The sequence below is a fragment of the Ictidomys tridecemlineatus genome, chromosome 6 (assembly GCF_052094955.1).
Source record: "Ictidomys tridecemlineatus isolate mIctTri1 chromosome 6, mIctTri1.hap1, whole genome shotgun sequence".
NCBI lineage: Eukaryota > Metazoa > Chordata > Mammalia > Rodentia > Sciuridae > Ictidomys > Ictidomys tridecemlineatus.
This window is the reverse complement of record NC_135482.1, coordinates 66,938,831-66,965,192: the sequence shown is the minus strand read 5'-3', so window position 1 is coordinate 66,965,192 and position 26,362 is coordinate 66,938,831. Positions and strand designations below refer to the sequence as shown.

Genomic DNA, 26,362 nt, shown 5'->3' with positions numbered 1-26,362 from the left:
GAATTTGGAGTGAGTCAACCACAGTCAGCGAATGCCTGGAAGAGTTGAGAAAAGATTCTCAAGCCTTCGAAGGAAATGTGGCCCTGCTGACATGCTGGTCTCTCTATCCCCCAGAATCATGACGGATTTTTCTTTATTTGTTGCTTCCTCCCTATGAGCATGGTGGCCACAGCTCAAGGATATTCCATAAAACCACCCTCCATTAAGAATGGGGCAGAGACCAGTTGTGACCCCTGCAACTTTCAACAGAAATCACCTCTGCTTTCCCTGCTACAGAAAACGAGACAGCTCTGCTGCAGCTTCTTTAAGACCAGGCATCTGTGCTATTTCATCTCTCAGGGAAATGGATGAGAATGCCCACCCTGCTCAGGAACTCAAATGTCCAGAGGCATGATACTTTTGAGAAACTTGCACTTGGCTAAGAAGGGAAAATTTTTTCAGATCTTCAGAATTCCTTTCATAGGACCACATGTGGAGTGACTATAACTTTGGAACTCTGTGAGTAGGAAAATACTCTGGGAGGGATCTTGTGTTGAAGGTAGAACTGCTATTCATGTGGAGGCAAACAGGCAGATTGGAGCTTAGTGTAGATGAAATGCAGAACACTGTTCAATTAAACTATTAATGTAAAGAAAAGTTTAACGTGTATAATTATTGCTGCATGGTGTGAAAAATCTTATGGTTCTGAAACGAGAAGGCATATTTTCCTGAACCAGTGATTATAAAATTGACACACTTCTCCATTTTAATTGCATTTTACACAATCTGTGCTTAACTGTCTATTACTTAAAGCACAAGATGAACATGATTTGAGAGGGATCACAGAATCCTTACCTGGGAGTTTTCTTTCTGAAGATTCTTAACCCAGCTCTTCAGCATCCTGGATGCCTGGTTTTCTTTGTCACATATCTGATGTTAAGAAGAAAATATATCCCTTGGCCTAGATTTACTGATCACATATAGAGAGTTTCTCCCTTATTCATCCCAGCATGCATACATGGTTATATCCACCAGAGAAAATGGAAAATAGTTACTGAAGGGAGTTTCATTTTATCCCCATCTAAATACAAAACATAAAAATACCAAATCTTAAGAAAGATAAATTAAAGAGTGGTCATATGCTTTGCAAATGAGTATTCTTTCCCACTTAACAGAAGAAATACGATCAGTCAACAAATTATATGAAAAAATGTTCAACATCACTAAGCAATTAGAGAAATGCAAATTAAAACTACACTGAGATTTCATCTCACTCCAGTGAGAATGGAAATTATCAAGAATACAAGTAACATAAATTTAATTTGATGTGGGGGAAAATGTGCACTAATACATTGCTGGTGGGACTGCAAATGGGAGCAACTGCTCTGGAAAGCAGTATGAAGATTCCTCAGAAAACTTGGAATGAAACCAACATTTGATCCAGTAATCCCACTCCTCAAACTTAAAATCAGCATACTATCATGACACGGCCACATCAAAGTTCATAGAGGCTCAAATCACAATAGCTAAGCTATGGAACCAACCTAGGTGCCCTTCAACAGATGAATGGATAAAGAAAATGTGGTACATACACACAATTGAGTATTACTCAGCCATAAATAAAAATGAAATTATGGCATTTGCTAGTAAATAGATGGAACTGGAGACTATCATGCTAAGTGAAATAAGCCAATCCTCAAAAAACAAAGGCTGAATGTTCTCTCTGATATGCAAATACTGACTCACAATAAGCTGGGGGGCAGTGAGGGGTTCACCCAATTGGACAGGGTAGAGTGGGGGGAACAGTGGGGGAATGGGAATGAGAAAGTAGAATAAATAGGACATAACTTTCTTATGTTCATGTATGAATATACAACCAGTGTAACTCCACATCATGTATAACCACAAAAATAGGAAGTTTTACTCCATGTATATGATGTGTCAAAATACATTCTACTGTCATGTGTAACTCAAAAGAACAAAGAAAAAAAGAGTGGTCTTCTTGCCATGACTGAGATAGTAACTACCCATTCAAACCTCATAAGTTCAAGCTGAGTCCTCCGCTTGAATGCCTTCACTTTGAGACACTAGCTGCAAATTTGAGATCCCTAGGGCTACCCTCACTTCTGATCAGCTGACTACAAATTCAGGAGTCCCCATGATGAACCCCCAACTGTTCAATAATTACTAGAATGATTCATAGATCTCAAGGAAACACTGCATTTACAATTGTGATTTTGTAAAAGAGAGATACAGTCAGAACAGGCCAAAGAGAGAGGCATATAGGGAGACGTCCTTGGAATGTCCCGGACACTAAGCTTCCAGTCCTGATCTCCCAGATGTATTGCCTCCTCCAACCCATAATGTGTGGTAGCACTCACTTTTGCCAACCAGAGAAGCTCACTCTAATTTTGTTGTTGTTGTTGTTGATGTGTGTGTGTGTGGGGGGGGAATTTAACCCAGGGCCTTGTGCATGTGAGGCAAGCACTCCACCATCTGAGCTATATCCCCAGTCCCTCACCCAAATTTTTGTGGGCAGTTTTTATTGAACTTTCATTGTATGGGCTTGACTGACCAAATCACTGGCAATGAATGTTATTTAACTCAATTTCCAATCCATCTCCCTTCTCTGAAGGTTGAACTAACATCACATGGCTCAAGTCCCAACCATCTAATCATGATTGGTCTGTCTAATGATAATGTAAATATAACATAAGCTATCTAATGTAAAACAGAAAACATTTATCTTGACAAAAAACATTTCTGTTATGAAAAAAGATTTGAAAGACACTGTCATTTCCTATACACAATTATAAAAAAAGTAATATGTAGGTGCCTGCCAGGAGCTGAGGGGTACACAAAGAATAATAAAGATTCTTCTGGCACTAGAGGCCCCCTGCCAGGAATAGGGGACAAAGGCAGCCAAATTCTTTATTATACACTCTTACACACAGAGGATTCATCTCTAAAATGGGAATGATAATAACACTTCCAGCATAGAGGTTTTCTAAGGATTAAATAATATAATACGTGTTTCCAGAATGTAGTGCTTGTTCCTTGAGTGCTAGGTCTTACTGAAGTTTTGGCCACTGAACTTCTCGAGAATATATTCACTGCTAGCCCTACTGTAATTCCTAAGGGCTGCTGCAGTACACCATACATTTTTATATGTTTCACAGTAACTGTCTTGCACAAAAATTTATCCATGCAAATTTACTGGTCTCTTTTTTTAAAAAAAAATCTACATTTAAGGTTAGAGCATTTGAGATTAGTATCTATTGTGCCTTATTTGATTTAAAAGTCAGAAATCTTTTGTGGGTGGGGAGGGTAAGAGGAACAGCAGATGCTGCATGTGAAATAGTTAGAACAATAGGTAACTTCAGGTTATCTAAGCATGGGTGAGAGTAGACCAGACATCTTGATGAAAAAGAAACAAACAAACAAAACTGTGTGTATTCTTGTTCACTCTTTTAAAGCTTTAAAGATTTTTTTAATCAACATTGAAGAGTAAGAGTTCTTGACATATTTTAAAAAATGATTTGAACGGTACTACTGTTTCCTATAGGTATACCTACTAAAAAGTAATTGAAAAGTTTGCCATTCACAGCAATAACAAAATCAAAAAGTAGAACAAGTGAATCTACCAAAATGTAGAAGACCCTTTTAGAGAAATTCATAAAATATTACTGAGAAATATTTCAGATTGTGAATGAGAAGATTCACTATTTGTAAACATTCAATTCTTCACAAATTAATCTGTAATTTGATGCAGTCCTAATTAAAATCCCTATTACTTTTTTATACAATGAGGCAAATCAAGTTAAAATTCATATAGAAGAGTAAAGACAGAGCAAGGATCAAGGTTATTTAGGAAATGAAGAACATATTCTGGGTCATTATTTTCCAATATCAAATTTTATTATAAGGTACAGTAACTTAAACAATGTAGTATTACATCAGGAATTAGACAAGTAGATGTTTGAAATGAAAAAAAATCTACATATACATGAAAATTTGGATATGCTAAAGGTGGCATTTCAAGTTGGCAGGCTGGTGAGCTGTGTAACCATCGATATGAAGAAATAAGGTGTATCTCTATTTCACACTGGTTACAAAATAAATTCCAACTGGATTAAAGCTCTAGAGGTAAGGTTTAAAAGTATGCAGAACAAATAAATGAAAATACATGTGTTTTGAGTAGTTAGGTCCTTCTTAGGACTTTTTCTTAAAAAGTCATAAGAGAAGTTGACTTCTTCAAAATTAAAACTTTTATACAACAAATGATTTAAAAAATAGTTTTCTTAAGTGGAAGACTAGTAGAAGATACATCAACACATATAATGGATAAACCATTGATTTCTAGAATAGATGAATAAAATTTTCTAAAAATGAGAGGAAATGCAAATAATTCAAAATCAAAATGGATCCAAAAAGTCCAAGCAGGCAATTTACGGAAGGAATATGCAAATAGGTGATTAAGCATATGGAAAACAATGCTTGGCTCCATTAGAAATCAAGAAAATAAAAATTAAAACAACAACATGCCATTTTTTTTAACCCATAAGATGGGCAAAAAATTAAACATTTGATAGTATCATCTGTAAGTAGAGAATGTGGGTAAATGTGTATTCCCATAGCCAGCTAAAAGTAGTAACTGCTGCTTATGTGTGTAATATCAGGTGTAGCTATATAAGGAAAACATATGCACTTTTTTTTGATACTGGGGACTGAACCCAGGGGTGCATTGCCACCAAGCCACATCTTCAGCTCTTTTTATTTCTTATATTGAGACAAGGTATGGCTAAGTTGCTCAGGGCCTTGCTAAGTTGCTGAGGCTGACTTTGAACTTGGAATCCTCCTGCTTTAGACTCCCAAGTCACTGGAGTTACAGGTGTGCACCACAGCACCCAGCACACTGACATGAATCTTGAAGATGTATTGTTGATGGAAAAAAGCAGTTGCAGAACTGTGCATAGAGAATGTTATCATTTGTGTTTTTAAAAAAAATGTATATTCATCAAAAAATAGTTCATATTTTCTATAGATAATAAATGTTTATAAATGCATAATTTAATATATTCAAGAATACACACAAATTTCCTATGCAGAGGACACCAAGATTTGGAGATAATAGGGAAAAAAAGAATTTAGCCTTATCTGTAACATTACTTTCCACAATTAGTGAATGGATGAATTAATTTTGTATATATATAAATATAATTTTATAATATAAATATAATTATATAAATATAGTTATATATATTAATTATATATATATATATATATATATATACACACACACATACACACATATATACTAGTAATGCCTGGAGAAAATATATCCTGCCTCCTGCCTAGTCCTCAGGACACCATTCTTTGTTCATTATGATTTTGATTCTTGGCATCCTTGGTTCATTATGATCTTACACATTTTAAAAACCTGTGGACTTGGTTCTACAATTCTCTGTGAATAACCAGATATTGGTTTATATTGAGCTTCACTGTCTTCCAATTCCATTTTGCAAGTTCTCTGCATTATGTTTAATATATTCCATATGAGATTGTGTATCTGGTATTCTATTTTAGCAAGTCAGAATGCCAGTAACGTCTTTAATGCCTAATTTTCTCCTTAACCTCAATATAGTCAAATAATTCTCTCTATATACATATATCTATTTTTATCTCTCTTTTTTTCTCCCTCTCATTTTATGATCCAACTGGATTTTTCTCAAGAAATAATCTTAAAAAAATGAAATTATTTTCTGCATCTCAAGAGACTTCAGCAGAAATATCATTATTTTGTTGTTTTCTCCTGTGTTTATATTTGTACCTCAAATATTTCACAGTTGTCTTCAAAAAAACATTGTGTACTTTAAGGGTTTAGCAAATATAGAGGTAGGGGACTGGCATTGCCTGTTTTTTTTTTTCTTTTCTATTGTAGACCTAGGTGAAATCTATCTGTTCCCATGCTCTTAAAATGGGGACCCTTCTGACCAGAATGCAGTTTCTCTCTGAACATTATTTTCCATCTCTCTAATTTATTTTCTTGCATTTGTCACTATAGAGATCTATCTGAAATCATAAAGCTCTATTTTTATATATCTGAAAAAATATTGGGATATCATTGAGCCCTATCCACAGGTAAAGAATAAAATAAGCCCCCAAGTTTAGGCATAACACTGGAAAGGGAATGAGATGCGGCTGTTTCTCATTACTTTGGAAAATGCTATAAGCAGAAAGCAGCCTGCAAAAACCGAGGTAAGGAGGCATGAATCATTCCCAGGGTCTTTTATCTCCAGGGAGAAGGCTGCACAAATCTCTGAACTTCTTCGCATTAGTAGGGAGAATCTGGGGTGTGGGAAAGTAGGGATACAGAGAACAGCATTATAAGCACTGAGAAGTGCCCTCTGATGGTCTGCGCATGAGCCTGCTATTCTCTCTCTCCCAGGGTCCTGATTCTTAAAAATCTAACAAACTGTGCTATGGTTACCCATCCTAATTCATTTTAGAGTCACAGTCTTCACAGCCACCTCAGCATCTGTTACCCACTAATATTCCATGTCTGGTCACTTAGATGGCTGGATACAGTTGGGAAATGCCTTTTTTTCCCCTCTCAAGCCAACCCAAGTTCTCAGATCTGCGACAATAGAAGCAATTCTTTTTAAAGTAGGAATCCTCCAACTAAGTTCTCTCTGCACATCCATCAAACCAGTCTTGAGGTTTAGCTAGCTCAAGTCTCTACTCCAGCCAAAGTCTGAAGAGCAGAGTATCTATACCCTGCAGCCATGGTCAAAGCAGGCCTTGCCAGTCAACCAGGCCAGCACCCTTCCCCATGTCACAGCAGCCCTGCAGGGGCTGATGTATGCTAGCAAGGGTCTTCTGTCCGAATGCTCTGTCCTACTTCCCACTGCTTAAATTCTACAATTATTCTGCCTCTTGTTTAAAAGTCCAAACAAACCCATGAAAAAATGACACATTGAGCTCTTGTTGGTCTTCAACTTTTGTGACCATAAAGGATTAATTCTGCAGGAAAGCAATTTGAGAGCACTGCCCTTCTTCCTGGCAAGATCCAGGAAGCAAATTTTGCCTGAGGCTATATGTGAAAAGTCTAAATGTGGGCATGGGCACAGAGAGGACTAGAGGCAGAGATCAAAGAAATGAAAGAAGAGGAACAGAAAATTGAAGACATCATAGTACTGCCCAAGATTGGCCCTGGAAAACCGCTGCGTGGGGGGATTCTCCTAGGGAAAGAGGACTTTAGGAGGTAATGTCAAAGAGGAACCACAGATCTTTAGAGTCAGACAATGCTGGGCTGAGTCCCAAGTGCCTCTCTTTAAAATCTGACAAACTCATAGATGGTCTTGTATGACAATCTAATGCCCTTGTGAGACCACTGAGGAAGGGAGGAGAGTGTAGTTATGGTTTGGATCTTCAATGTCCCAAAGTCTCATGTGTTAAAGGCTTTGGTCCATAGATGATGGTGCTGTTAGAGCTCGTGGGGTCTGGTGAAAAGAAGTGAGTTCACTGGGGATCTGCTTTGAAAGGAACCCTGAGATCTCAGCCCTTCCTCTTCCCACTCTTTGCTTTCTGGGGGCCATGAGGTGAGCAGCTTTGCTCCACAAGGTGCCACCTGCTGCAGGCCCAAAGCAACAAGACCAAGTAACCGTAGACCCAAACCTCGGAAATCAGAGGTTTCCTTCTTTGAGTTGCTCTATGGCAGGTACTTTGTCACAGTGATGGGAATCTGACCAATGCAGCTGTGCCTGCAGGGCTGTCACGAGTCCAAGCCACAGTGAAACTGTTGCCATTACTTTCACTAAGGAAAAGTAGGAGGGTTTCTGGGGGTCTCTTCCCCTCAAAAGGAACGTAGCATAAATGAACTTTCTCAAATTACCAGGGCTTTTTTCCCTCCCTCGTGTATTATTGGACTTGATTATTTTATGTAAGCTCACCGTTTTAGAGAACTTTAAAATAAGGAGTTCATTGCCAGACTTTCAATATTGGATTATGGGACTTGTCTTCAATCTGTAGTCAGAGAACGTTTATGCACAGCAACAAACTTTCTGTGTAAGCTTTAAAAGGAGCAGTCTGATCTCCAGTGCAAGTAGAGACTTCACCAAGGACTGTTCTCTCTTCTCATTTCTGAGAAAACCATCAGAGTGTCGCCCATTAGGCCAGGAGTGGCTCATCTTTCAGCACATTTTTATGAACAAAGGAAAATAAAGGTCAGGGGAAGACAGTTACAGAGCACTATTTGTGGTAGTAAAATATTAATGATGTCTGGAGATATGACTGTAATGTCTAAACACAGAGGAAAGAAAAGGGGTAAAGGAAGCATTGTAAAGACAGAGACAAATTGTTCGCCATATAACATTTACTTCCTTCCACTTGGGTTGCAAACAGATAGTAAAGAGACCTTTCGGGAACCACTGGCTTGGAGGCCCAGGTTTTGAACTTACTGTGTTGGAAGAATGTTGTAGTTCATATTTTTCAACAAGAAAAGTGAATCTACTACTAATAAATATATGCTCTGTTGTAGCGACATCCTTGTTTACATGTGTCCTTATCTCCCAACATCCTATGATGCTAATTTTGCAAAGAAGGAAACCGGGACTTAGAAAGCTAAATGACTTGTTAAGAGTACCCAAACACCCCTTGATTATTTTTATCATCTTGATTATTTTATCATCTCATCTTTTTAGAGAACCTTAAAACAAGTCATTGTCAGACTTTAAATATTAGATTATGGGAATTATCTTCAACCTGTAGTCAGTGAACGTTTATGCACAGCAACAAACTTTCTGTGTAAGCTTTAAAAGGAGCAATATAATCTCCAGTGCAAATAGACTTCACTCATTAGGCTATGAGATGAGCTCTGCGACTGACTGGAGTGTGCAGTCTGTCATTCAAATAGAGTTGTTAGACGGTCACCACGCAATCATAGGTACCAATGGTGCCTAAACATATTCCCATGATGCTTTGCTTTATAAAAAGCAGAACTTCATAATAGCATCAGTAATAAAGCATAGTTTCCATTAGCTTTACAGCCCTACCCTTTTTTTTCTAATAGTGTTGACAGTTCTGAAAAATTAATTTAGCAAAATAAACAATTAACATTTGTATAGCACTTTATACCATATAGAGCACTTGAAATATGTAAATTCATTGGATTCACTTAGGGAATTGAGTTATGAGGGGAGTCTGTAAAGTTCAGGTCTCTGTAAGTGTTGTGTGGATCTGCAAACTTCCTTAATCCCATGCTTTGGGATTCTAATATAATTCTTCTGGAACAGAAGAGACACTTTTCTCCAATATGCTAATATTTACAAGGGTTTCATACCCGTAAAAACCCACTAATCCCTACTGTGGCTTAAGTTTCACACACATACAGAGAAAATTGGTAGTGATTTAAAATATTAGGAAGTAGAAGATGATGGTACTCAATGTGAAAGTAGTGTAATGATTACACCTTTTCCTTTTAGCTTCACAGCTTACAAATTACAGTTAAAATAAACAAAGCAGTACTTATAGAGTGTTTTGTTAAGAATGTGAGCTCTTGGTTAAGAATCCAGGTTTCTTGAGCTATTCAGGAGGTTGAGGGCAGGAGGCTTACTTGAGCTCATCGGTTTGAAATGACCCTGAGCAACATAGTAAGACCCTGTCTTGAAAAAGAAAAAAAAAAAATTCCAGGCTTCTTGAATCTTAATCCCAGTTTCACCAATTTTTAATTTTTTTTTCTTTTTAAATATTTTTTTAGTTATCAGTAGACCTTTATTTTATTTGTTTATATGTGGTGCTGAGAATCAAATTCAGGGCCTCACACATGCTAGGCAAAGGCTCTACCACTGAGCCACAACCCCGGCCCCAATTTTACCACTTTATTAGTTAAACATTCTCAAGGACAAATTGTTTTGGCACTTTATTTATTTATATATTATGATGCTGGGGTTTGAACCTAGGGTCACATATGCTAGGCAAGTGCCCCACTGCTGAGACACACCTCAGATAAATAGAACAGAGTAGACTTACACAAACTAAGATGGCTATGATGTCACTAGACACCATAATCTTATAGTACCACTATCATATAGGTAGCTCATCATTGACTGAAACATCATTACATGGAGCATGACTGTAACCACCTATTAGCTCATGATTCTGTATTGAGTAATTTGGGCTGGGTGATGTTAAACAGTTCCTCAACCACGCGGCCAGCACGCTAGCTTCATACTAGAGGTTCTAAGCATAGAAGTTAACTAGTGAGATCAAAATAAACACACATAAACTCAATTTACCTTTTTCTTTGACCAGGTCTGAGACGGCCCCCCCCCTCTGGCTCCTGCCCTCGAACCACCCAGTCGGGGTAGCGAGGTTTACACAAGAGACTAGCAGGAGAGAGAGGCAGGGCATGCCAGAGAGTGGCCTTTTATTGGGGAACAGAAATTCAGGGGAAAATTCCATCCAATGAAGATCGAGGGGGACAGCATTCCAAAGTCAGGGTCAGTGATTGGTCTCAGGGTCAATGGTCAGTCTCACCCCAAAACGGACGGGCTCTCGCACCTAAAAAGGGTGGGGATTAGTTCTGACACAGCTTGGCCGGAGCACCTCACACCCAGGCAGGGAGGTGCCCAATCACGTGCCAGAACGGCTTCCCACAAGTTCCTATACTGGTCTCTGCTGGGCTCACCCAGACCATTGCAGTCGACTGGGGACTGCCTAGGAGGGAAGATGATCCTCGATAGCCTCACTTATCTGGTATCTGGTAGTAGGTTAGAGGAACACAGAGACTGGGTCACCTGTCTTCAGGGTCTATCTGGGCTTTTCCACATGGCAACTGAGTTCCAAAAGCAGTAAGAGAACAAGTCCCGATAAGAAAGATAGTAGAATGAAACAGACATTATTACTTTATGTATGTATGTGACTGTGTGACCCATGTGATTCTACAAAATGTACACTCAGAAAAATGAGAAATTATATCCCATCTATGTATGATATATCAAAGTATATAGGTGCATTCTACTGTCATGTATAACTAATTAGAACAAATAAGAAATTTAAAAAAGAGAGAGAGAACAAGTCCCATGCACAAGCACTTGTCAGCCTTCAGCTTATGCCAGGCTTGCTAATGTCCCATTAGCCAAGAAAATCATACGGCTAAGCCAAGATTCAAGGAACAGAGAAATAGACTCCACCACTTTGTGGGAGGAACTGAAAAAAAAAAACCAGTATTGCCATTTATTCCTTTGTATTAAATTATTATATTCTTTAGGGACAATTAAAACCATCTGTTGCAGATAATATGGGATGTAGGAAGAAATAAAAAGGCTAAAATTTTTGTCTTTGGTTTCTGACTACAGTGAAGAGACTGACATAACATGTAGGTGGGAGTAAAGAGGGGAACAGTTAATGTATGTACATGTTACATCCATCAAGCCGAGGTATCACATGGAACATGACAGTGGGGCGAGGGTTGCCTTCAATTCATGCAAGCCCTACTCCCTTTACTCAAGGACTTTGCAACCCATTGATTCCAGGGACAATATAAATGCAAGAAGAAGCTCATACTGCAAGACAGTTTGTGATATGCACTATGGGAATGACCCAGCTGAGTTACTGGAGTCTTCCCCAGAAAGAGATCACTGTGGGCTATGTGTTAGGGAATAAGAATGCTCTTTGGAGGAGGTGAGGCTCACTGATTTAAAGAAATGGGAAGATTCACGAATAAAAATCCTATTGTGTTCCAAGGAGTGAGGTCAAGTTCAGGGTGTTAGCAAGGGCATGAGTTCTACGTGCTTGGAAACAGTGAGGATACCCTAACAAGCTGGGAGAGGTGACCTTAGGACAGACTGAGATTCATGGTAGACCAGATGCTTTCCATGCATCTGGTTAAACCTAGTACTAATACTAAGGACTTGAAGTCTCCAAAATCCAGGCTCTACCTATATCCCATTCCTCTTTTGCTCATTGCAAACATCTGATGACTATTCTTTGCACATTGACTAAAGCTTCTATCATGGAACTTAATGTTTGTAAGTTGGGCTTATTTCTTTTTTTTCACAAGATTTGAACCCAGGGGCGATTACCACCGAGCCACATCCCCAGCCCTAAATAATATATATCCTAAATTATATATATTCATATATGTGATGATGATGATGATGATTGTTATTATTATTTAGAGACAGGGTCTCTCAGAGTTTCTTAGGGCTCCGCTGGGACTACAGGTGAGTGCGACCACATCCAAGATGTGCTTTTATGATATGTCTCAAATCTGATTTCTATCCTTCTCTTCTGCCACTCCCCTATTTTAAGTCTTAAATTTCTCTGGAGTGGATTTGTAATGATTAAAAATTTAGTGTGGAATGTCTCCTTACCCAGTTAAAAAATTTAAGGCCCTTTTCAGAGTTAATAGGTTGGATTTTGAATAATAACAGTAGTGAGTTCTAGTCCTCTAAAAGCAGAATTTAAAATGAAATCGAAATGTTCTTTGAGAAAAGTAATCAAAGGAACATTAGCCATGTAGTTTTTATTTGTATTTTAAGTGTTTTGCTTAAATGTTTCTTTTCTTACCTAGGTTCCAACAAAGCATGGTCTACCATCAATGAATATTGAGTTTCCCACTGAGTTCCCAGCACACTCTAGGAGTTACTTTTAAATTCTGTCCAGACCCTCTGATCCTTTATTACAGGAGAGAGGAGGAGGAGGAAGAAGAGAGAGAAAGAAAACTTTCACTGTTCCAGATACACTCCAGAAACAAAATATGTGTTGAACTTATTCTAGTATTTAGGCAGTTTGTGGTGGGATATATCCCCTTAATTATACAGTGCAGCAAAAACAAAATAAAACAATAACAATAAAAAAACTTTAATTAGTGAATACTTTCCAAATTAAGCAGAAGAGAAAATGGAAATTTTTTATAATGCTCAAAGTTGTGAGATATTTCTTGATGGGAAATGTTCAGCTTTTTAAAAATAATATCCTTGCTCCCAAGAACCAAAACAATTTGATAAAGCAGTCTCTGGATTTATCCATGAGTTTGAGTTGGGCAGTGGGATTTTTTTAGTGTAAAGCTTATCAAAATAATGTTCATTTTCTATGATTTCTCAAAGTACTTGAATGGAAGAAGCTTTGTATGTAAATTTAAATTCATTTCCTATTTCTGAACAAATCAGGAAACACCAAAGACTGTTTCCTAAGAGTAGATACCCCAAGCCTCCACATGACCTCTACCTTTTCTCTAAATAGTTGTGAAATTACTTGGTCTAAAAGAAGCTGTGTGCATACAACCCAGTTGCTCTTTTTTTTTTTTTTCCTTAACATAAAAGTCCCAGACATTTCAGTTCAATTTATTCTGGACTTCCCAGGAAACTGGATTCATTGCCTTTAAAAGGAAAATAAGTTTGGAAACCCAGTTCTTTGGAAAAGTTCAGCTATATCCAGTATCACGCATTTGGGACCCAACCAAAGGAGCTGAAAAGTCCATTAGTGTGAGTCCCTTGCAGCTGGGATGCTTTACAGGCAAACCGAATCTCCACAGTGCATCATGCTTAATGGGAAGCTAGAAATAATAGCACCAAAGGCATTGGCCAAGGGCCCTTCTTTTTTTATTACTAGTTCAAAAACCATGTCTTCCTTTGTAAAGTTCTATTTTATTTAATCATTATTTTCTCTACTGTTTAACTTAGCCAACATGCCTTTTTGTTGTGAATCATAGACATTAAGGGTAAAGAGAGGCTCCCAGTTTTGAAATCTGATTTGTTGAGCAAAGATTTAACTGTTATATTTTCTCTCCTTCTCTGATAGTGTAAGAGAGATGACAATGTGATGGTTTTTTTGTTTGTTTGTGGTGGAGGAAGAAGAGATTTGAAAAAACAAAATGGCAAACAAAAACTTTAACCTTTTGTTATTAAACTAGATCAACAGTATTAAAGGCTTGATTTTAGCCCCAAGCATGTATATTTATTTCATCGTTTGGTCATGCATTTATCAGATATGGTGACTCATTCTGCATTAAAAAAAGCTTGTGCTTTTTAAATCTCGTTTGGTTTTCCCACAAATAAACCAAGCTGTGGCCAGTTATGTAAATGAAAATTATTGGCACAAGTGAAATAGAAAGTTGTCCAGCAGCAACATAGATCTGTGCATTTGACACAAAGTGGCAAAGAAAGTGTAACTTCTATGTTTCTCATAATTGATCTGGTTTATTCCCATGAATTCCTACTCCACTGGATAGCAAGAGAAAAGATGATTTAGCCAATCTGGTAAATTCAGTTCTATTTAATACTTCATCAGTCTCTTAAAGAAACTGAACATCATCAGGATAAATGCTCAGACCTTCAAATTTCCTTCTCCTCCCTAACTCCTCTTCAGGAAATCACCTAGGTACTTAAGAAGGGGACCTTGTATAATGTCATGCTGGTTTCCAGGAGGGGACTTGTGTTAGGGTCTGTAAACAAGTCTGGATGGCGCCTGGCATTTTGCCAGAGGGAATGGTTTGTGAAGTAACGCCAGCGAGACATTAAGTGTGGAGATTCCTTATTGGTTGACTGCTTGTATCTATTTTATGTTAATTAAGATAAGCTGTGTGGAATGTATATATACCACTCCTGTCCTGCAATAAACGGCTCCCACTCCTGCTATATCAATGCACACAAGTTGCTCGTCACCCCCCGGTTATTTTGCTGCAGCTGGACTGCTGCAGACTTACACTTAGTTTGGGTACAGTCAGCCTCCTTTGTTCTCTGCAGTGATATCCTCTAGCCTGGTACCTGGATACTATAAGGGAAAAACCAAAAAACAAACAAAAAACACTGAGAACTGTCTTTGTTGCCAAAAAGAAAATAAGTTTCACATCCCCTTTCTTATTTAGAGCATTTTCATGACAAACCCAATGTTTGTGTGTGATCGTCCTATCTACCTTTGACATATGAATGTATGAATATGTGTCTAGATAAAGATGCTTGCCGAGATGTTTTACAGAGGCTAGGTAAGGTTTGTGCCAGCCTCGCAACCTAGAAATGTTTTTCTCAAGGCCCTGAGAGCCATCTCTCTTAAAAACATACAAATCAAGAAACACAGCAACCCTATCTCCCTGCCACTGTGGGAATTTAGCTTAGCAGTCTTAGTCCAAAATGTAGCCACCTGCTTGTCACAGAAAGCTTAGACTCTAAAACAAAGAATCTAAGCAGAGATGACTTTAAGAAACCAGGCAAAAAAAACTTTGCATTTCTCAATTTTTTACATTTGCATAAAATTCAGACAGTTATTTTATTGTGAACTGGAAAAGTAGTGTAGGTACCAGAGTATGCTCCATAAAAGGTTCTCTCCTCGACTCCTCGACCCAAGGAAAATGTGATGTGGGAAGTAGAAAGTGTATCATATTTGGTTACTTATATTATCTGCCATTCCTCAGAATGCAGGGATAGCATTTGTGACTGAGAATAATATTCAGATAACATAGGCTAAGTAGCTAAAAGTTAGAAGATTTATCTTTTATCTAGATTATAGTAAAATGCATATATTAACATAGAGACCACTATTCTTAAGTCTTGAGTTTCATAAATGTGACTGATCCACAGGTTCACAGTTTATTTCATTTCAAAATCAATGTTATTGCTTCACCAAAAATATCTGATCAAAAGACCTAACAAAGAAAAAAATCATCTTGTTTCAAGTCTATAAGGTTAAAAAGGGAGGGAAGGGTTGGGAGGAAGAATGGCTAAATTTCTACTTAGTTAACACATTTCAGACCCCTTACAGAAAGCTCTACCTTCTAGAGAACACTACTATGGTGTTTGTGCCAAAAACTCCAATGAGCTTTCTTAAACACCAAAATGATAAACTGGTCAGTTGTACATAGTAATCCTTCTCCTTCAACAAATGCCTTCACTACCTTCATATCATCCTTTACATCCAGTGTGAGATGGTGATGTATCCCCTCACGAGCAGAGCACTGTGGTGCATGCCTGTAATCCCAGGGACTCAGGAAGCTAAGGCAAGAGGATTGTGAGTTCTAGGCCAGCCTCAGCAACTTAGTGAGTCCCTAAGCAAATTAGCAAGATCCTGTCTCAAAATAAAAGATAAAAAAGGACTAGAGATGTGGCTCAGTGATTAAGCATCCCTTGATTCCATCCTTGAGCAACAACAACAACAACAACAACAACAACAACAAAAAAAAAAAAAACCTCAGGAATAATTTTGTCTCCTTACTTGATACAAATCTGAATCTATTTATCCTCTTTATTCCTTACATGGAACTATCCACTTCCATGGAAGATATACAGGTTCAGCCAGCGTCCCTTATCCAAAATGCTTGGGACCAGTAGCTTCAGACTGATGGAGCACCTGGATTCTCCTCATTTAGTTCAAAGAATGGGCAATATTCCATAACTCCGGGATTTTGTGGGGACAGATGACCTACTTGCCCTAGAGAAACCTCTGCAAATCCCAAGAGGCATGACCTCTTCTTTCACTTTTAACCTATTTGTCTTTATGTTTAAAGTGAGTCTTGCAGGGAATGTATATAGTTGGATTTTGCTTTTTCTACCCAATCTGACAATCAATTAATATTGTTAACTGTGGTATTAAGACCATTAACATTTAATATGATTATTGATGTTTTTGGAATTAAATCTACTACTTTGCTATTTGTTCTCTGTCCATCTGTTCTTCATGCCCCTTTTCTCTTTTTCTGACTTATTTTATGTTCAGTATTTTTATACCAATTTATCTTGACTTGTTAGCTATAACAGAGCATGGTTATTTTTAGTAGTTTATTTACGTTTGACATATTTTTAATGTAATACTGTCTAACTTCAAGTAACTTTATACCACTTCATAGTCAGGACAAGAATGTTAGGACACTATGCTTCCATTTCTTCTATCTTCCAATTCTTTTCAACCTTTGTGCTAACATTGCCATGCATTTTAGTTGTTCATATATTATATTAACCCTACAATACATTGCTATTAATTTTGCACTAAAAATCAACCATCTTTAATGAGATTTAAATAATAAGAAGAAATTTTTCTATTTTACCTTTACAGTTACTATTTTGGGTGCTCCTTTACTCCTTTAGTTGATCCAGATTTCCATCTCATGCCATTTTTGTCCTGCTTAGAGGACTTCCTTTAACATTTCATGTAGTATATGTCTACTTGTGATAAGTTCTCTCAGCTTTTGTAAGTCTCCTTCATTTTCTTAAAATTTTTATTTGGGTGTAGAATTTCAGGCTGACCTCCCCTCTTTTGGTACTTTAAAGATGCTGCTCGAGGGCCTTCTAGTGCACATAATTTCTATTGAGAAGTCATTGTCATCTTATCCTTATCCTTTACACTTAGTGTTTTTTTTAATCTCTGAATACTTATAAGATTTTCTTTTTATTGTCATTTATAAGCAAATGGATTGTGGTGTCTCTTATATATTGGATTTGTTGCAGTTCTTAGAATTGGGGTCATAGTTTCCATTAAATTTGGGAATTTTTTGTTTCTTTAAATTTTCTTTTTATCCCTATCATTTGGGAACTTCAGTTACATTTCTATTAGGCACTTGAAGTTTTTCCAGAAGTTTTTCCACAGCTTAATGTTTCTCTGTTCATTTTCTTTCCATCTCTTTTCTCTCTGTGTTTAATTTTGGAGAGTTATATTTCTGTGTTCTTTAAGTCACTAATCTTTTCTTCTGCAGTGTCTAAGATGATGTTAATGTTATTTAATATGTTTTACATCAGACACTGTAGGTTTCATCCCTGTAACTTGGTTGGAGTCTTTTTATCCTTCTAAATAAAGTGTCAAATCTTGCCTCTAAGTGTCTTGAGGATATGGAAACCATTAGTTAACTATTTTAATGCCTCTGTCTACTGGTTCTATATCTGTTCTGGCTTTACTTCACTAGATTGATTTTTTCCTCTTCATGGCTGACAGCTTTCTTTTTCTTTGTGTGGTAACAAGTTTCCATTGAGTGTTGTACCTTGAATATTATCTTGTTGAGTGCTGGATATTTTTGTATTCCTCTAAAAATTCTTGAACTTTGTTTTGGGACAGAAGTAAAGTTCTTGAAACAGTTTGAGCCTTTTGAATCTCACTTTTAAGCTGTTTTGTTAGGTGGAACCAGAAAAAAAAATATTTTGTTCCACTACTGAGGCAAAAGTCTCCTGACTGCTCTACACGGGTGATTGTTTCCTTGCCTACATGAACTGATCAGTAGTCAGGTGGAAACTCAAGAAGGATGTACTAAAGATCTCCACAGCATTCTCCCCCCCATCCTCCTCCCCCTCCCCCTCCTCTCCCTCCTCCTCCTCCTCCTCTTGCTCCTCAGTACTCTGTCCTGTGAACTTGAGCTCCTTGCCCTGAACTCCCAGCAGTGCCTTCTCTTCTCAAGGAGACCACCTATGACCCTTCCCTGTGTTGGGACTAGAAACTCTCCAGGCGGTATCCAGGCAGTAATATGGGATAATTGTAGGGTCCACCTATTTGTTTCCCACCTCTCAGAGACACCTGCCCCTTGTCATCTGATGTCTTCTGTCTTGAAAACTGTTGTTTAATATGTTTTATTTGACTGCTTAGTTTTTTGGGGTGAGAGGATAAATTCAATTCTTGTTGATTCTTCTTGGCCTGCTTCAGAGTTTTATGTACTTATGAAGAGTTTTCTTATCACCCTCAAAAGCACCTTGGTTAGTACAATACATTACATTGCCACTTTATTTATAGGTAATGTGTAAGAACATTGCAAATTGGTTTGATTGTGAATGTGTTTGCTTTTTATAACATTTCCCATAACGTTCAGACAAAAGCCTTTCTTCTAGTAGGACCTTTCCATTGATGTGAGAAAGGCACATCCTTCCAAATAATGAGTGGAAAATAGGTGGGAAATATGGCACTTGGAGAGTTATTTTTATCTCAGATCTCTCATTTGTTCCTAAGGCTCTCTCTCTACAGGGAAACTAAATATGTCCTCAGACTGCAGTCTTATCCTAAAGAGTAAGCAATTCAGACTACAGAGACGGTAGAAGGAAGAATTTCAGATTTTGTGTCAAGGGAAAATTCCTATCTCTTTTCTTTAGCCTGAATATTAAGAGAACAGAAGACGATTAACATGGCTAGTAAATGAAAAAAGATCTGATCAACCCGAATCCACAAATTTTCAGGCCATGTAATGAAATCTTATTTCAGCTAAAACTCTAAAAATGTAACTAAAAGTATTTAAAAGCAAAAATACATCCTCCGTTCAGCCTCCCCAAATAAAAATTAGGGAAAAGGATGACCTTGTAGGGAAAGCAATCAGGACTTTACAAGTTATAATTCTGAAATTTTAACTTCCGTGGAGTTTAAGAAACAGTCATTAAGAAGTCAGTGTGTGGTTTAGTAATGGCTCAATTTCTTATTTCATATGCATCTGAAGAGAGTTGAGATGTTGGTAAATATGATGTACTAATACAGCTGTATACAATAATATCTAGAGGCCTCCATTCTTCCCTTGCCTCCCTCACCCCCCCACCCCGCCCCGCCATTATGGATCAACATCCACTTATCAGAGAAAACATTTGGCCTTTGTTTTTTGGGGGATTGTCTTACTTTGCTTAGCATGATATTAACCAACTCCATTCATTTACCTGTAAATGCCATAATTTCATTCTCCTTTAAGGCTAAATAATATTCCATTGGGTCGGGGGATGGTGGTGGAATGAGATGTACTACTCTATGTACAGGTATGATTGCACGAATGGTGTGACTCTACACCAGGTACAACCACAGAAATGAAAATTTGTGCTTCATTTGTGTAAAAAAAATAAAATAAAATTTGAAAAATTAAGTAAGTAAATAAATAATATCAAGAGGCAAATGTTTCTGTGGGCAACAGTGCCTCACAGACTACGGGGCACTTGGAACAATATTTTTCATACTTCTTAAAAACGATAGCGAGATTATTGCATTTAAGAGTTGAAATTTTCCTTTCTGGAGAAGTATATTTGGTGAGAGAGTGACTGTGACACTCAGTTCTTAGTTGGACTATTAGAAAACACAGACACTACCATTAGGACACTGTGTCCTAAACAATAGAAAACAGATTCAAACCAGCTTAAACCATCAAGGAAACTTATTGTCTCACAGAATTAAACTGTCCAGGGAGGCTCAGACACAGCTTCATCTAGAACTCAAGGGGATCTCTCTCTCTCTCTCTTTCTCCCTCCCTACCAACTCTTCCCCCACCCGTGTGTGTGTGTGTGTGTGTGTGTGTGTGTGTGTGTGTGTGTGTGTGTGTTTAAGTCTGTGTGTCTGTGATCTTGTTTCTTTGATGCAACACTATCCTCTAGCAGGATGTGCTCTCCTGGCTCCAAGACAGATGTAGTACTTACAGGACTACACTATTCCTCACAAAGGTCCAGTAGGGAGGAAGATTATGCAAATAAAAAATCACTTCGGGAATCTCCTGCAAAAGAAACCACTGTTACCAGAAGCCCCAGCAATTGTCTTCTTTTGGCTTATTTGTCACATTGTTTGTGATCGGCTATGTTGAGCTTCACTCCGAACCAATCACCAAAGCCAGGGATGTAGAATAGGCTTATTCTCCAGGGAAGAGAGAATCTTACCCAGTTTCTTAGCTAAGCATAGGTAAGGAGTGACTCTTCCAACCAGAAATCAGTGTAGTATTAATGGGAGGAGAAAAGACAGGTAGGGACACAGCCAGCAAATATTTCTTAGAGAGGCATATTTGGCAAGAAGACTTTACAGAAGACATGAAGAACTGCCCGTGCCCGACAGGGACCCGTGCTACCAATGGTCCAAGTTATTATTCTGGACTAGAAAGTTCAGTCTGGGGAAATATTCGATTGAGAAAGCAGGATGAATTGAGAAGGGAGAGTTCTCTGAGGAAAAAATAAATTTTCTGCAAAATAGGAGGCAGGAGAAGATAGGGAAACCAAAGAACTTAAAGCAGCGGTGCTTTGAGAGAAGACAGAACCTCAAGGAGACAGGAAGGTCAGGGAGTGAACTGTGTCCTTTAATCCCTGGCAGGCTTTTTCCTTGAGTCTTGGGAAAATCTGATTTTGTTTGGCAGTTTTAAATTCCCCATTTTAAAATTCCACTTGGTTTTCTCCAATCGTCTCATAAAATTTTATGCATCTCAACGACTTTGGGTGGTGCTGCTGCAGGAGGTATATGAGACTGGAGCTAGAAATGATAACAAGAGACAAAGTTGGGACTGAGAGAGTGTTCACTAGGTGCCAGGGATGCTCTTTGTGGCTTACCTGCATTAACTCAGAACAATTCTGCAAGGTGGGTTATATTTTTAGTATCCCTTTTACAAATGAAGAAACTGAGGTACAAAGAAATAAAGTAGCAGGTACAGCTCCAGACTTTATGCTCTTTGTCACTGTGTATACAAAATGCCACCAAGTGCCACCAAACTGATAAAGTTCAGACCCCATCTTACCATGGGGAATGATTTCAGAATATGGTGGGTCTCAGGATAAAGGCTAGTGCAGATCAGCCTCAGAAGAAACTCAACCTCAGAAGAAATGCCTCCTTACACTTTGTTCCTTAGCTGCCTGGCCCATCTCACCCCCATCCCAATCCTGATGGCAGGAAAAAGAGAAGCAGCCCACAGGAAGCTGCAGTGTCCATCACATGATGCAGAGAATGGCTGTCACTGATAAGGCTAGAAGAAGCACATGACCCCCATTTACCAACTACACTAAAAGGAGGGATTCTTTAAAAGGGAAGGAAGAAACATAGACACTTGAGATCTCCATAAATAGAGATTGCCTCCTATTAGGAAGATCAACTTGAGGATTTAGACAATTATTTTCAGGTTGATCACAAAACCTTTATCTCATCAATGCTTAAGTGTGAAGTAGCCGATCGAATGCTCTTTGGAATTGGATGGAGAATAAATTATAAATATAGGTTACATTCCACAAACAAGGACAGGACCTCTGCCAATCTAAATTGGGACTTATTAGCCCATAATTTGGTTTACAAATTAGAGCAGATCCTGCTGTAGGACTCAAGAAATTTCCAAACATCCTATATAAAAGTGATCAAAAGGGTCTCCAGAAAGTCATTATATTTTGTTTAAGTACTGTTCCCTGCCACTGTCTTTTCTGCTGTTTTTGTGAACTTCATGGTTCTTCTCCATTGAATTTCATGATCCTATCAGTTCTAACAAGAGGGGATTTGAACCATAATCTGTGCACATAAAGCAGCTGGAAGTGCATTTGAAGAATAAATTCAGCTATGAAAGAACACTGTGGGAAGAATAAACCTAATATCACGACCTAGAGAGGGACACTCTTTTTTTTGTTTTTTGTGAAATGCCCAAGTCGTTTTCAGAGAAGTGATTTCACATTGTGCTTCAAGCAGATTACTCTGTAAGGAACAAAAACAAGAATCAAAATGCAATCATGACACGTGAAGCAGAAAGATCAGCATGAGGAGGAGGGGAGGCAGGGTTTCTATGACAATCCTCACATCATGTATGTGAGCTGCAGGCCTGTCAACAGCTCTTAAAGTTCCCAGTGCTGACCCCAACCCTCCATGACGCTTTTCAGAATATAAAAAATTTTAAGATCCTTTTTATTGTGTTTTCAATTACAGAATCAGAGGAGACCTGGAAGTAAAGACCCTCCACAGACAGGAGCCGTCAAGAAGAAAAAGCTCTGGACTCAGAATGCTCAGTGTGAAACCTGGCCCTGTTGCTCACTGGTCGTGTTTAGGATGAATTACTTTATCTCCTTTGGCCTCAATTTTCTCACCTCTAAAATGGGGATTAAACAATAGTACCTGTCTCTTAGGATATTAGTGCATTAACTAAGGTAATGCTTACAAAGTACTTTGTCTGAAGTGTCTGAAGGCAGTAAGTGTTCCATAAATGCTAACTTTCAAAATTATTTTATTGTTATCAAAATTAAAAGTAAAAAATTTCTAAATGTTGTTAGTTCTTAAAATTGAGAAACAAAGGGGGCTGGGATTGTGGCTCAGTGGTAGAGTGCTCGCCTCGCACGTGTGAGGCCCTGGGTTTGATCTTCAGCACCACATAAAAATAAATAAAGGTATTGTGTCCAACTACAAATACAAAATAAATATTTTAAAAAATTGAAAAACTCAGTAAATATTAAAGCTATATAGCCAGCTGCATTGCAATTTAAGCACCCTGGAGCATTTGGTAACCACAGATAAGGCACTTCTGTCAGACATTAAAATAAAACCAGGATTTCCTTTGTGGGTCTTGGATCCCTTCGCCTTTAGCTCTGTGTGTGCTGTGTGCTCATTAGTGTGCATAATTGATCTAAGTTTTATCTGCTACAGTTCACCCAGTAATTTATTTATACAAGCTGCCTTACTATGATGCACATTATGAGACAGTTGTTATAGATACATAGTCTTCTGGATCTGCTTTAGTGGCAAAAAGCTGCTACCTAATTTTACCAATACTCTCAATTTCTCAGATATTCATAGCAACACTGTCTAGAGCAAAAGACTGAAGATAACCTAAGCAACATGTTTAAATAAACTGTGGTACTAATGGTGGAATACTATGGAGCTATAAAAGAAGAGTGAGGACACATGCCACTGTAATGCCAGATTCTTGGGACCCCAGTAAACTTCCAGGAGCTGAATCCGATGCAATCACACAAGAGTCTTTATTGCAAGCTCGAGCCTGGACTCACAACCGTTTCCAATGCTGTGGTCCCAGGGAGTGAGTCCCAGTCCTATGTTCAGTGAGATTTTATAGGTTTTAGGGGGATACTCTATGTGTCACAACATCACACAGCAAATCATTTCTCATCGCAGGAAAGTCAAACAACTCTTAACATTGATTAGCACATTCACTGGCAGGAACAAGTTGGGTAGGGGTGATTGGTTAGTACAAGAGGGGGACTCCTTTGAACTGATTGGTTTAAGCCACGAGAGGTATACGTGCTAAACTACATGGTTTCCAAAGAGGTTATCAACCTCCATAAACTACTGGGGGGTCATCTGGCATCCCAGGTATTTTCCCTGTCTCATGCTGATTGGAGGTTGCTAGGGGGTTGCTATGGGTCCTCACCTAGCCCAACTGAGTCAAGGACACCTGGCACCACCGCAGATCTCTCCTGTTATTTACAAACAACTGGGCAGGGTGGGTATGTGCTTAGGAGTGCTCTGTGGGTTTTTCCAAGGACAAGGGTCACACCCCCTTCCTTAGGACAGGCCTTGAGGTAGAGGCTGATTTCTCAAAAATGGAATCACATCAGTTCCTCACCACAAACCCATAATGCACTCTTACCAAGGTGTGCTTTTCAGTGCCAAGAGCATAATGCATCACAAAGTGTGTTCATAGCCACTCATGTGGGAAGAAAAGCAAGGGAAACACACACACGATTCAACTTGGCTACTTGGAGACAAGTAGTTTGAAGGGAGCACTTTTCACCTCGGATCCTTTAATCTTTGAATTTTATGCCAGGTGACTATATTACCTAATTAAAAGGCAGATAATATTGGTATAAATAAAACTTAATACATGAGTTTGGATGCAGGAGCCAAACCAAAATATGAGGAATGGAGGGAAGGAATCCCATAAAAATTGAAGGCAGATCAATGGAGTAGAGGAAGAGGATTAAGGAGGAAGGAGAAGGATGAGGAAAGGGAGGATCAGTGGAATAATAGGACAAATTTTGCTATGTACGTACATGAACATGCCACAGTGAATTTCACCTTTACATGTATCTATAAAGCACCAACTTAAGGGAAAAATAAGGAAGACCAGTATAGCAGAAGAAGGGGAATGGGGGAGGGAAAGAGGAAGCCCTAGGGGCTGAAAAGGAGCCAATTAAATTCCATGCACGTATGATTATGTCCAAATAAACCCCACTGTAATGTGTAACTATAACAAAAAGGAAAGAATTGAATGGCAGGTAATGGCAAATGAGCTCAGAGACATAATTCTGAATTTTGTCAGTAACTAACATGCTGAAGGGTCTTTAATCTGAGGAGTTAAGTAAAGACGGTTCTTACAGGTTACACAAATGACTGCCCCAGAAGCAGCCTGGCCATAGGAAGTGGGGGCTGAGGTGCTCACTGTCAGCAACCTTTCTTTCCTTTCCTCCCTGTTTACCAGTTGAGAGCAGAAGGGTCAACAGAAGGACTGATCCAAGGACATTGGGTGGCTTCTCGGTCATCCAGGTCGGAAGATGACTTTGGTGAGTTAGGCATGAACAGGTGGGTAGAGGGAAAGGACAATGAGGGTCAGACATCAGGCCTATGCACCAAGACAAATCCAGGAGCCATAAAACAGAAACCACAGGGAACCTGATCTAAACAGGCAAGCATTTGGGAATAAGATCCCAAATGACTACCCTTCCCCAAGCTGTGAAAAGCTAGAATCCCTTGAGGGAATCATTAGTTAAAAATCCTGGGGACCTTAATTAAAACAAATACATTTACTATGGTTTCCAGGTAAAATGTCATCCCCCCTTTTTACAATCAACCCTCTCTTATTAGCAAAAGGATGAAACTATGTCACAACCACCCTCACAAAGGAAGTTTTCTGAGGTACAACTAAAGGGTAATAAACCAATTAACGGGACAGGAAACTAAGGCAAGAACAAAAGATTCCAGTTTCCTTAGGTAGTTAAATAGATGGTATCAACTCCAGTCCTGTCAGCCCCAGGCCGTCTCTTTCAGGTGGTCCATGCAGTCCCGATCCTTCCCTCTCACTCTATTAAACCTTTCTCGTTGCTCTGTGTTTTGTTTGAATCCTTTCTGGTGGAGTCACAAGAACCAGCACCCCAGGACTGCGGTAGCTACCCCGGTCCAACCCAACGTGAGGAGGGCCCAGGCTCTCTGGACTGAGTAAAGTTTTCTCCCAGATTGAACTTCTGGGAACCTTAATATGTGATCTCTGTTTCCTTTTACTCTCAAACTGGGAGTGGCCCTCAAGTGGTGGTCTCTTCTCCTTGTTCTTTCTCCATGGTTACTCTCAAGTGTCATCATCCTGTCATGCACCATTAAGTCCTTTTCAAGGACTGTTTCCCAAAGGAAGCCACCTCTCCAGCTGCCTCCAGCTTGACTTCACTTCTCAGCCTTCACCATCAACCCACTCAACTCAGTCAGCATTCACCTGCTTTGTGCTGGTGCTGGAGGTACTAAGGCTAACAAGACAAAAAAAAAGTCCTTGTCCTCATGACAGTTACAGCCCATCAGGGAGATGTTAGGTAATTAAATAGATGACACTCATCTGGACTGAACAGTTCCAAAGCAAAATTTGTTGTAGCTACTACACAAATGGACACAATTGCCAAAATACCAGGTTGCTACCATGGACAGTTCCTTTTCTTTGTTCCTGCATTAACAAGGGCCAGCAGCAGCCTTGGTCCTCTCATCCTCAGTCTCTAAATCAAAATGGACA

The 26,362-nt window shown here is 38.7% G+C and overlaps 1 long non-coding RNA gene across 7 annotated transcripts in view; it reads right to left on the bottom strand.

Moving 5' to 3' along the window:
* LOC144364855 (uncharacterized) overlaps positions 1-26,362 on the bottom strand; it is a 121,449-nt gene that overhangs the window by 28,708 nt on the left and 66,379 nt on the right. For 3 of the 7 annotated variants that reach the window (XR_013422950.1, XR_013422948.1, XR_013422951.1), the window contains exons 3-4: positions 20,331-20,404; positions 835-909 (exon numbers count right to left, since the gene is read on the bottom strand). The exons of 3 other annotated variants lie outside the window; for them this stretch is intronic. This is a non-coding gene — a long non-coding RNA (uncharacterized LOC144364855). The remainder of the gene's footprint in view (positions 1-834; positions 910-20,330; positions 20,405-26,362) is intronic. One more of the 7 variants, XR_013422949.1, reaches the window with a different exon arrangement.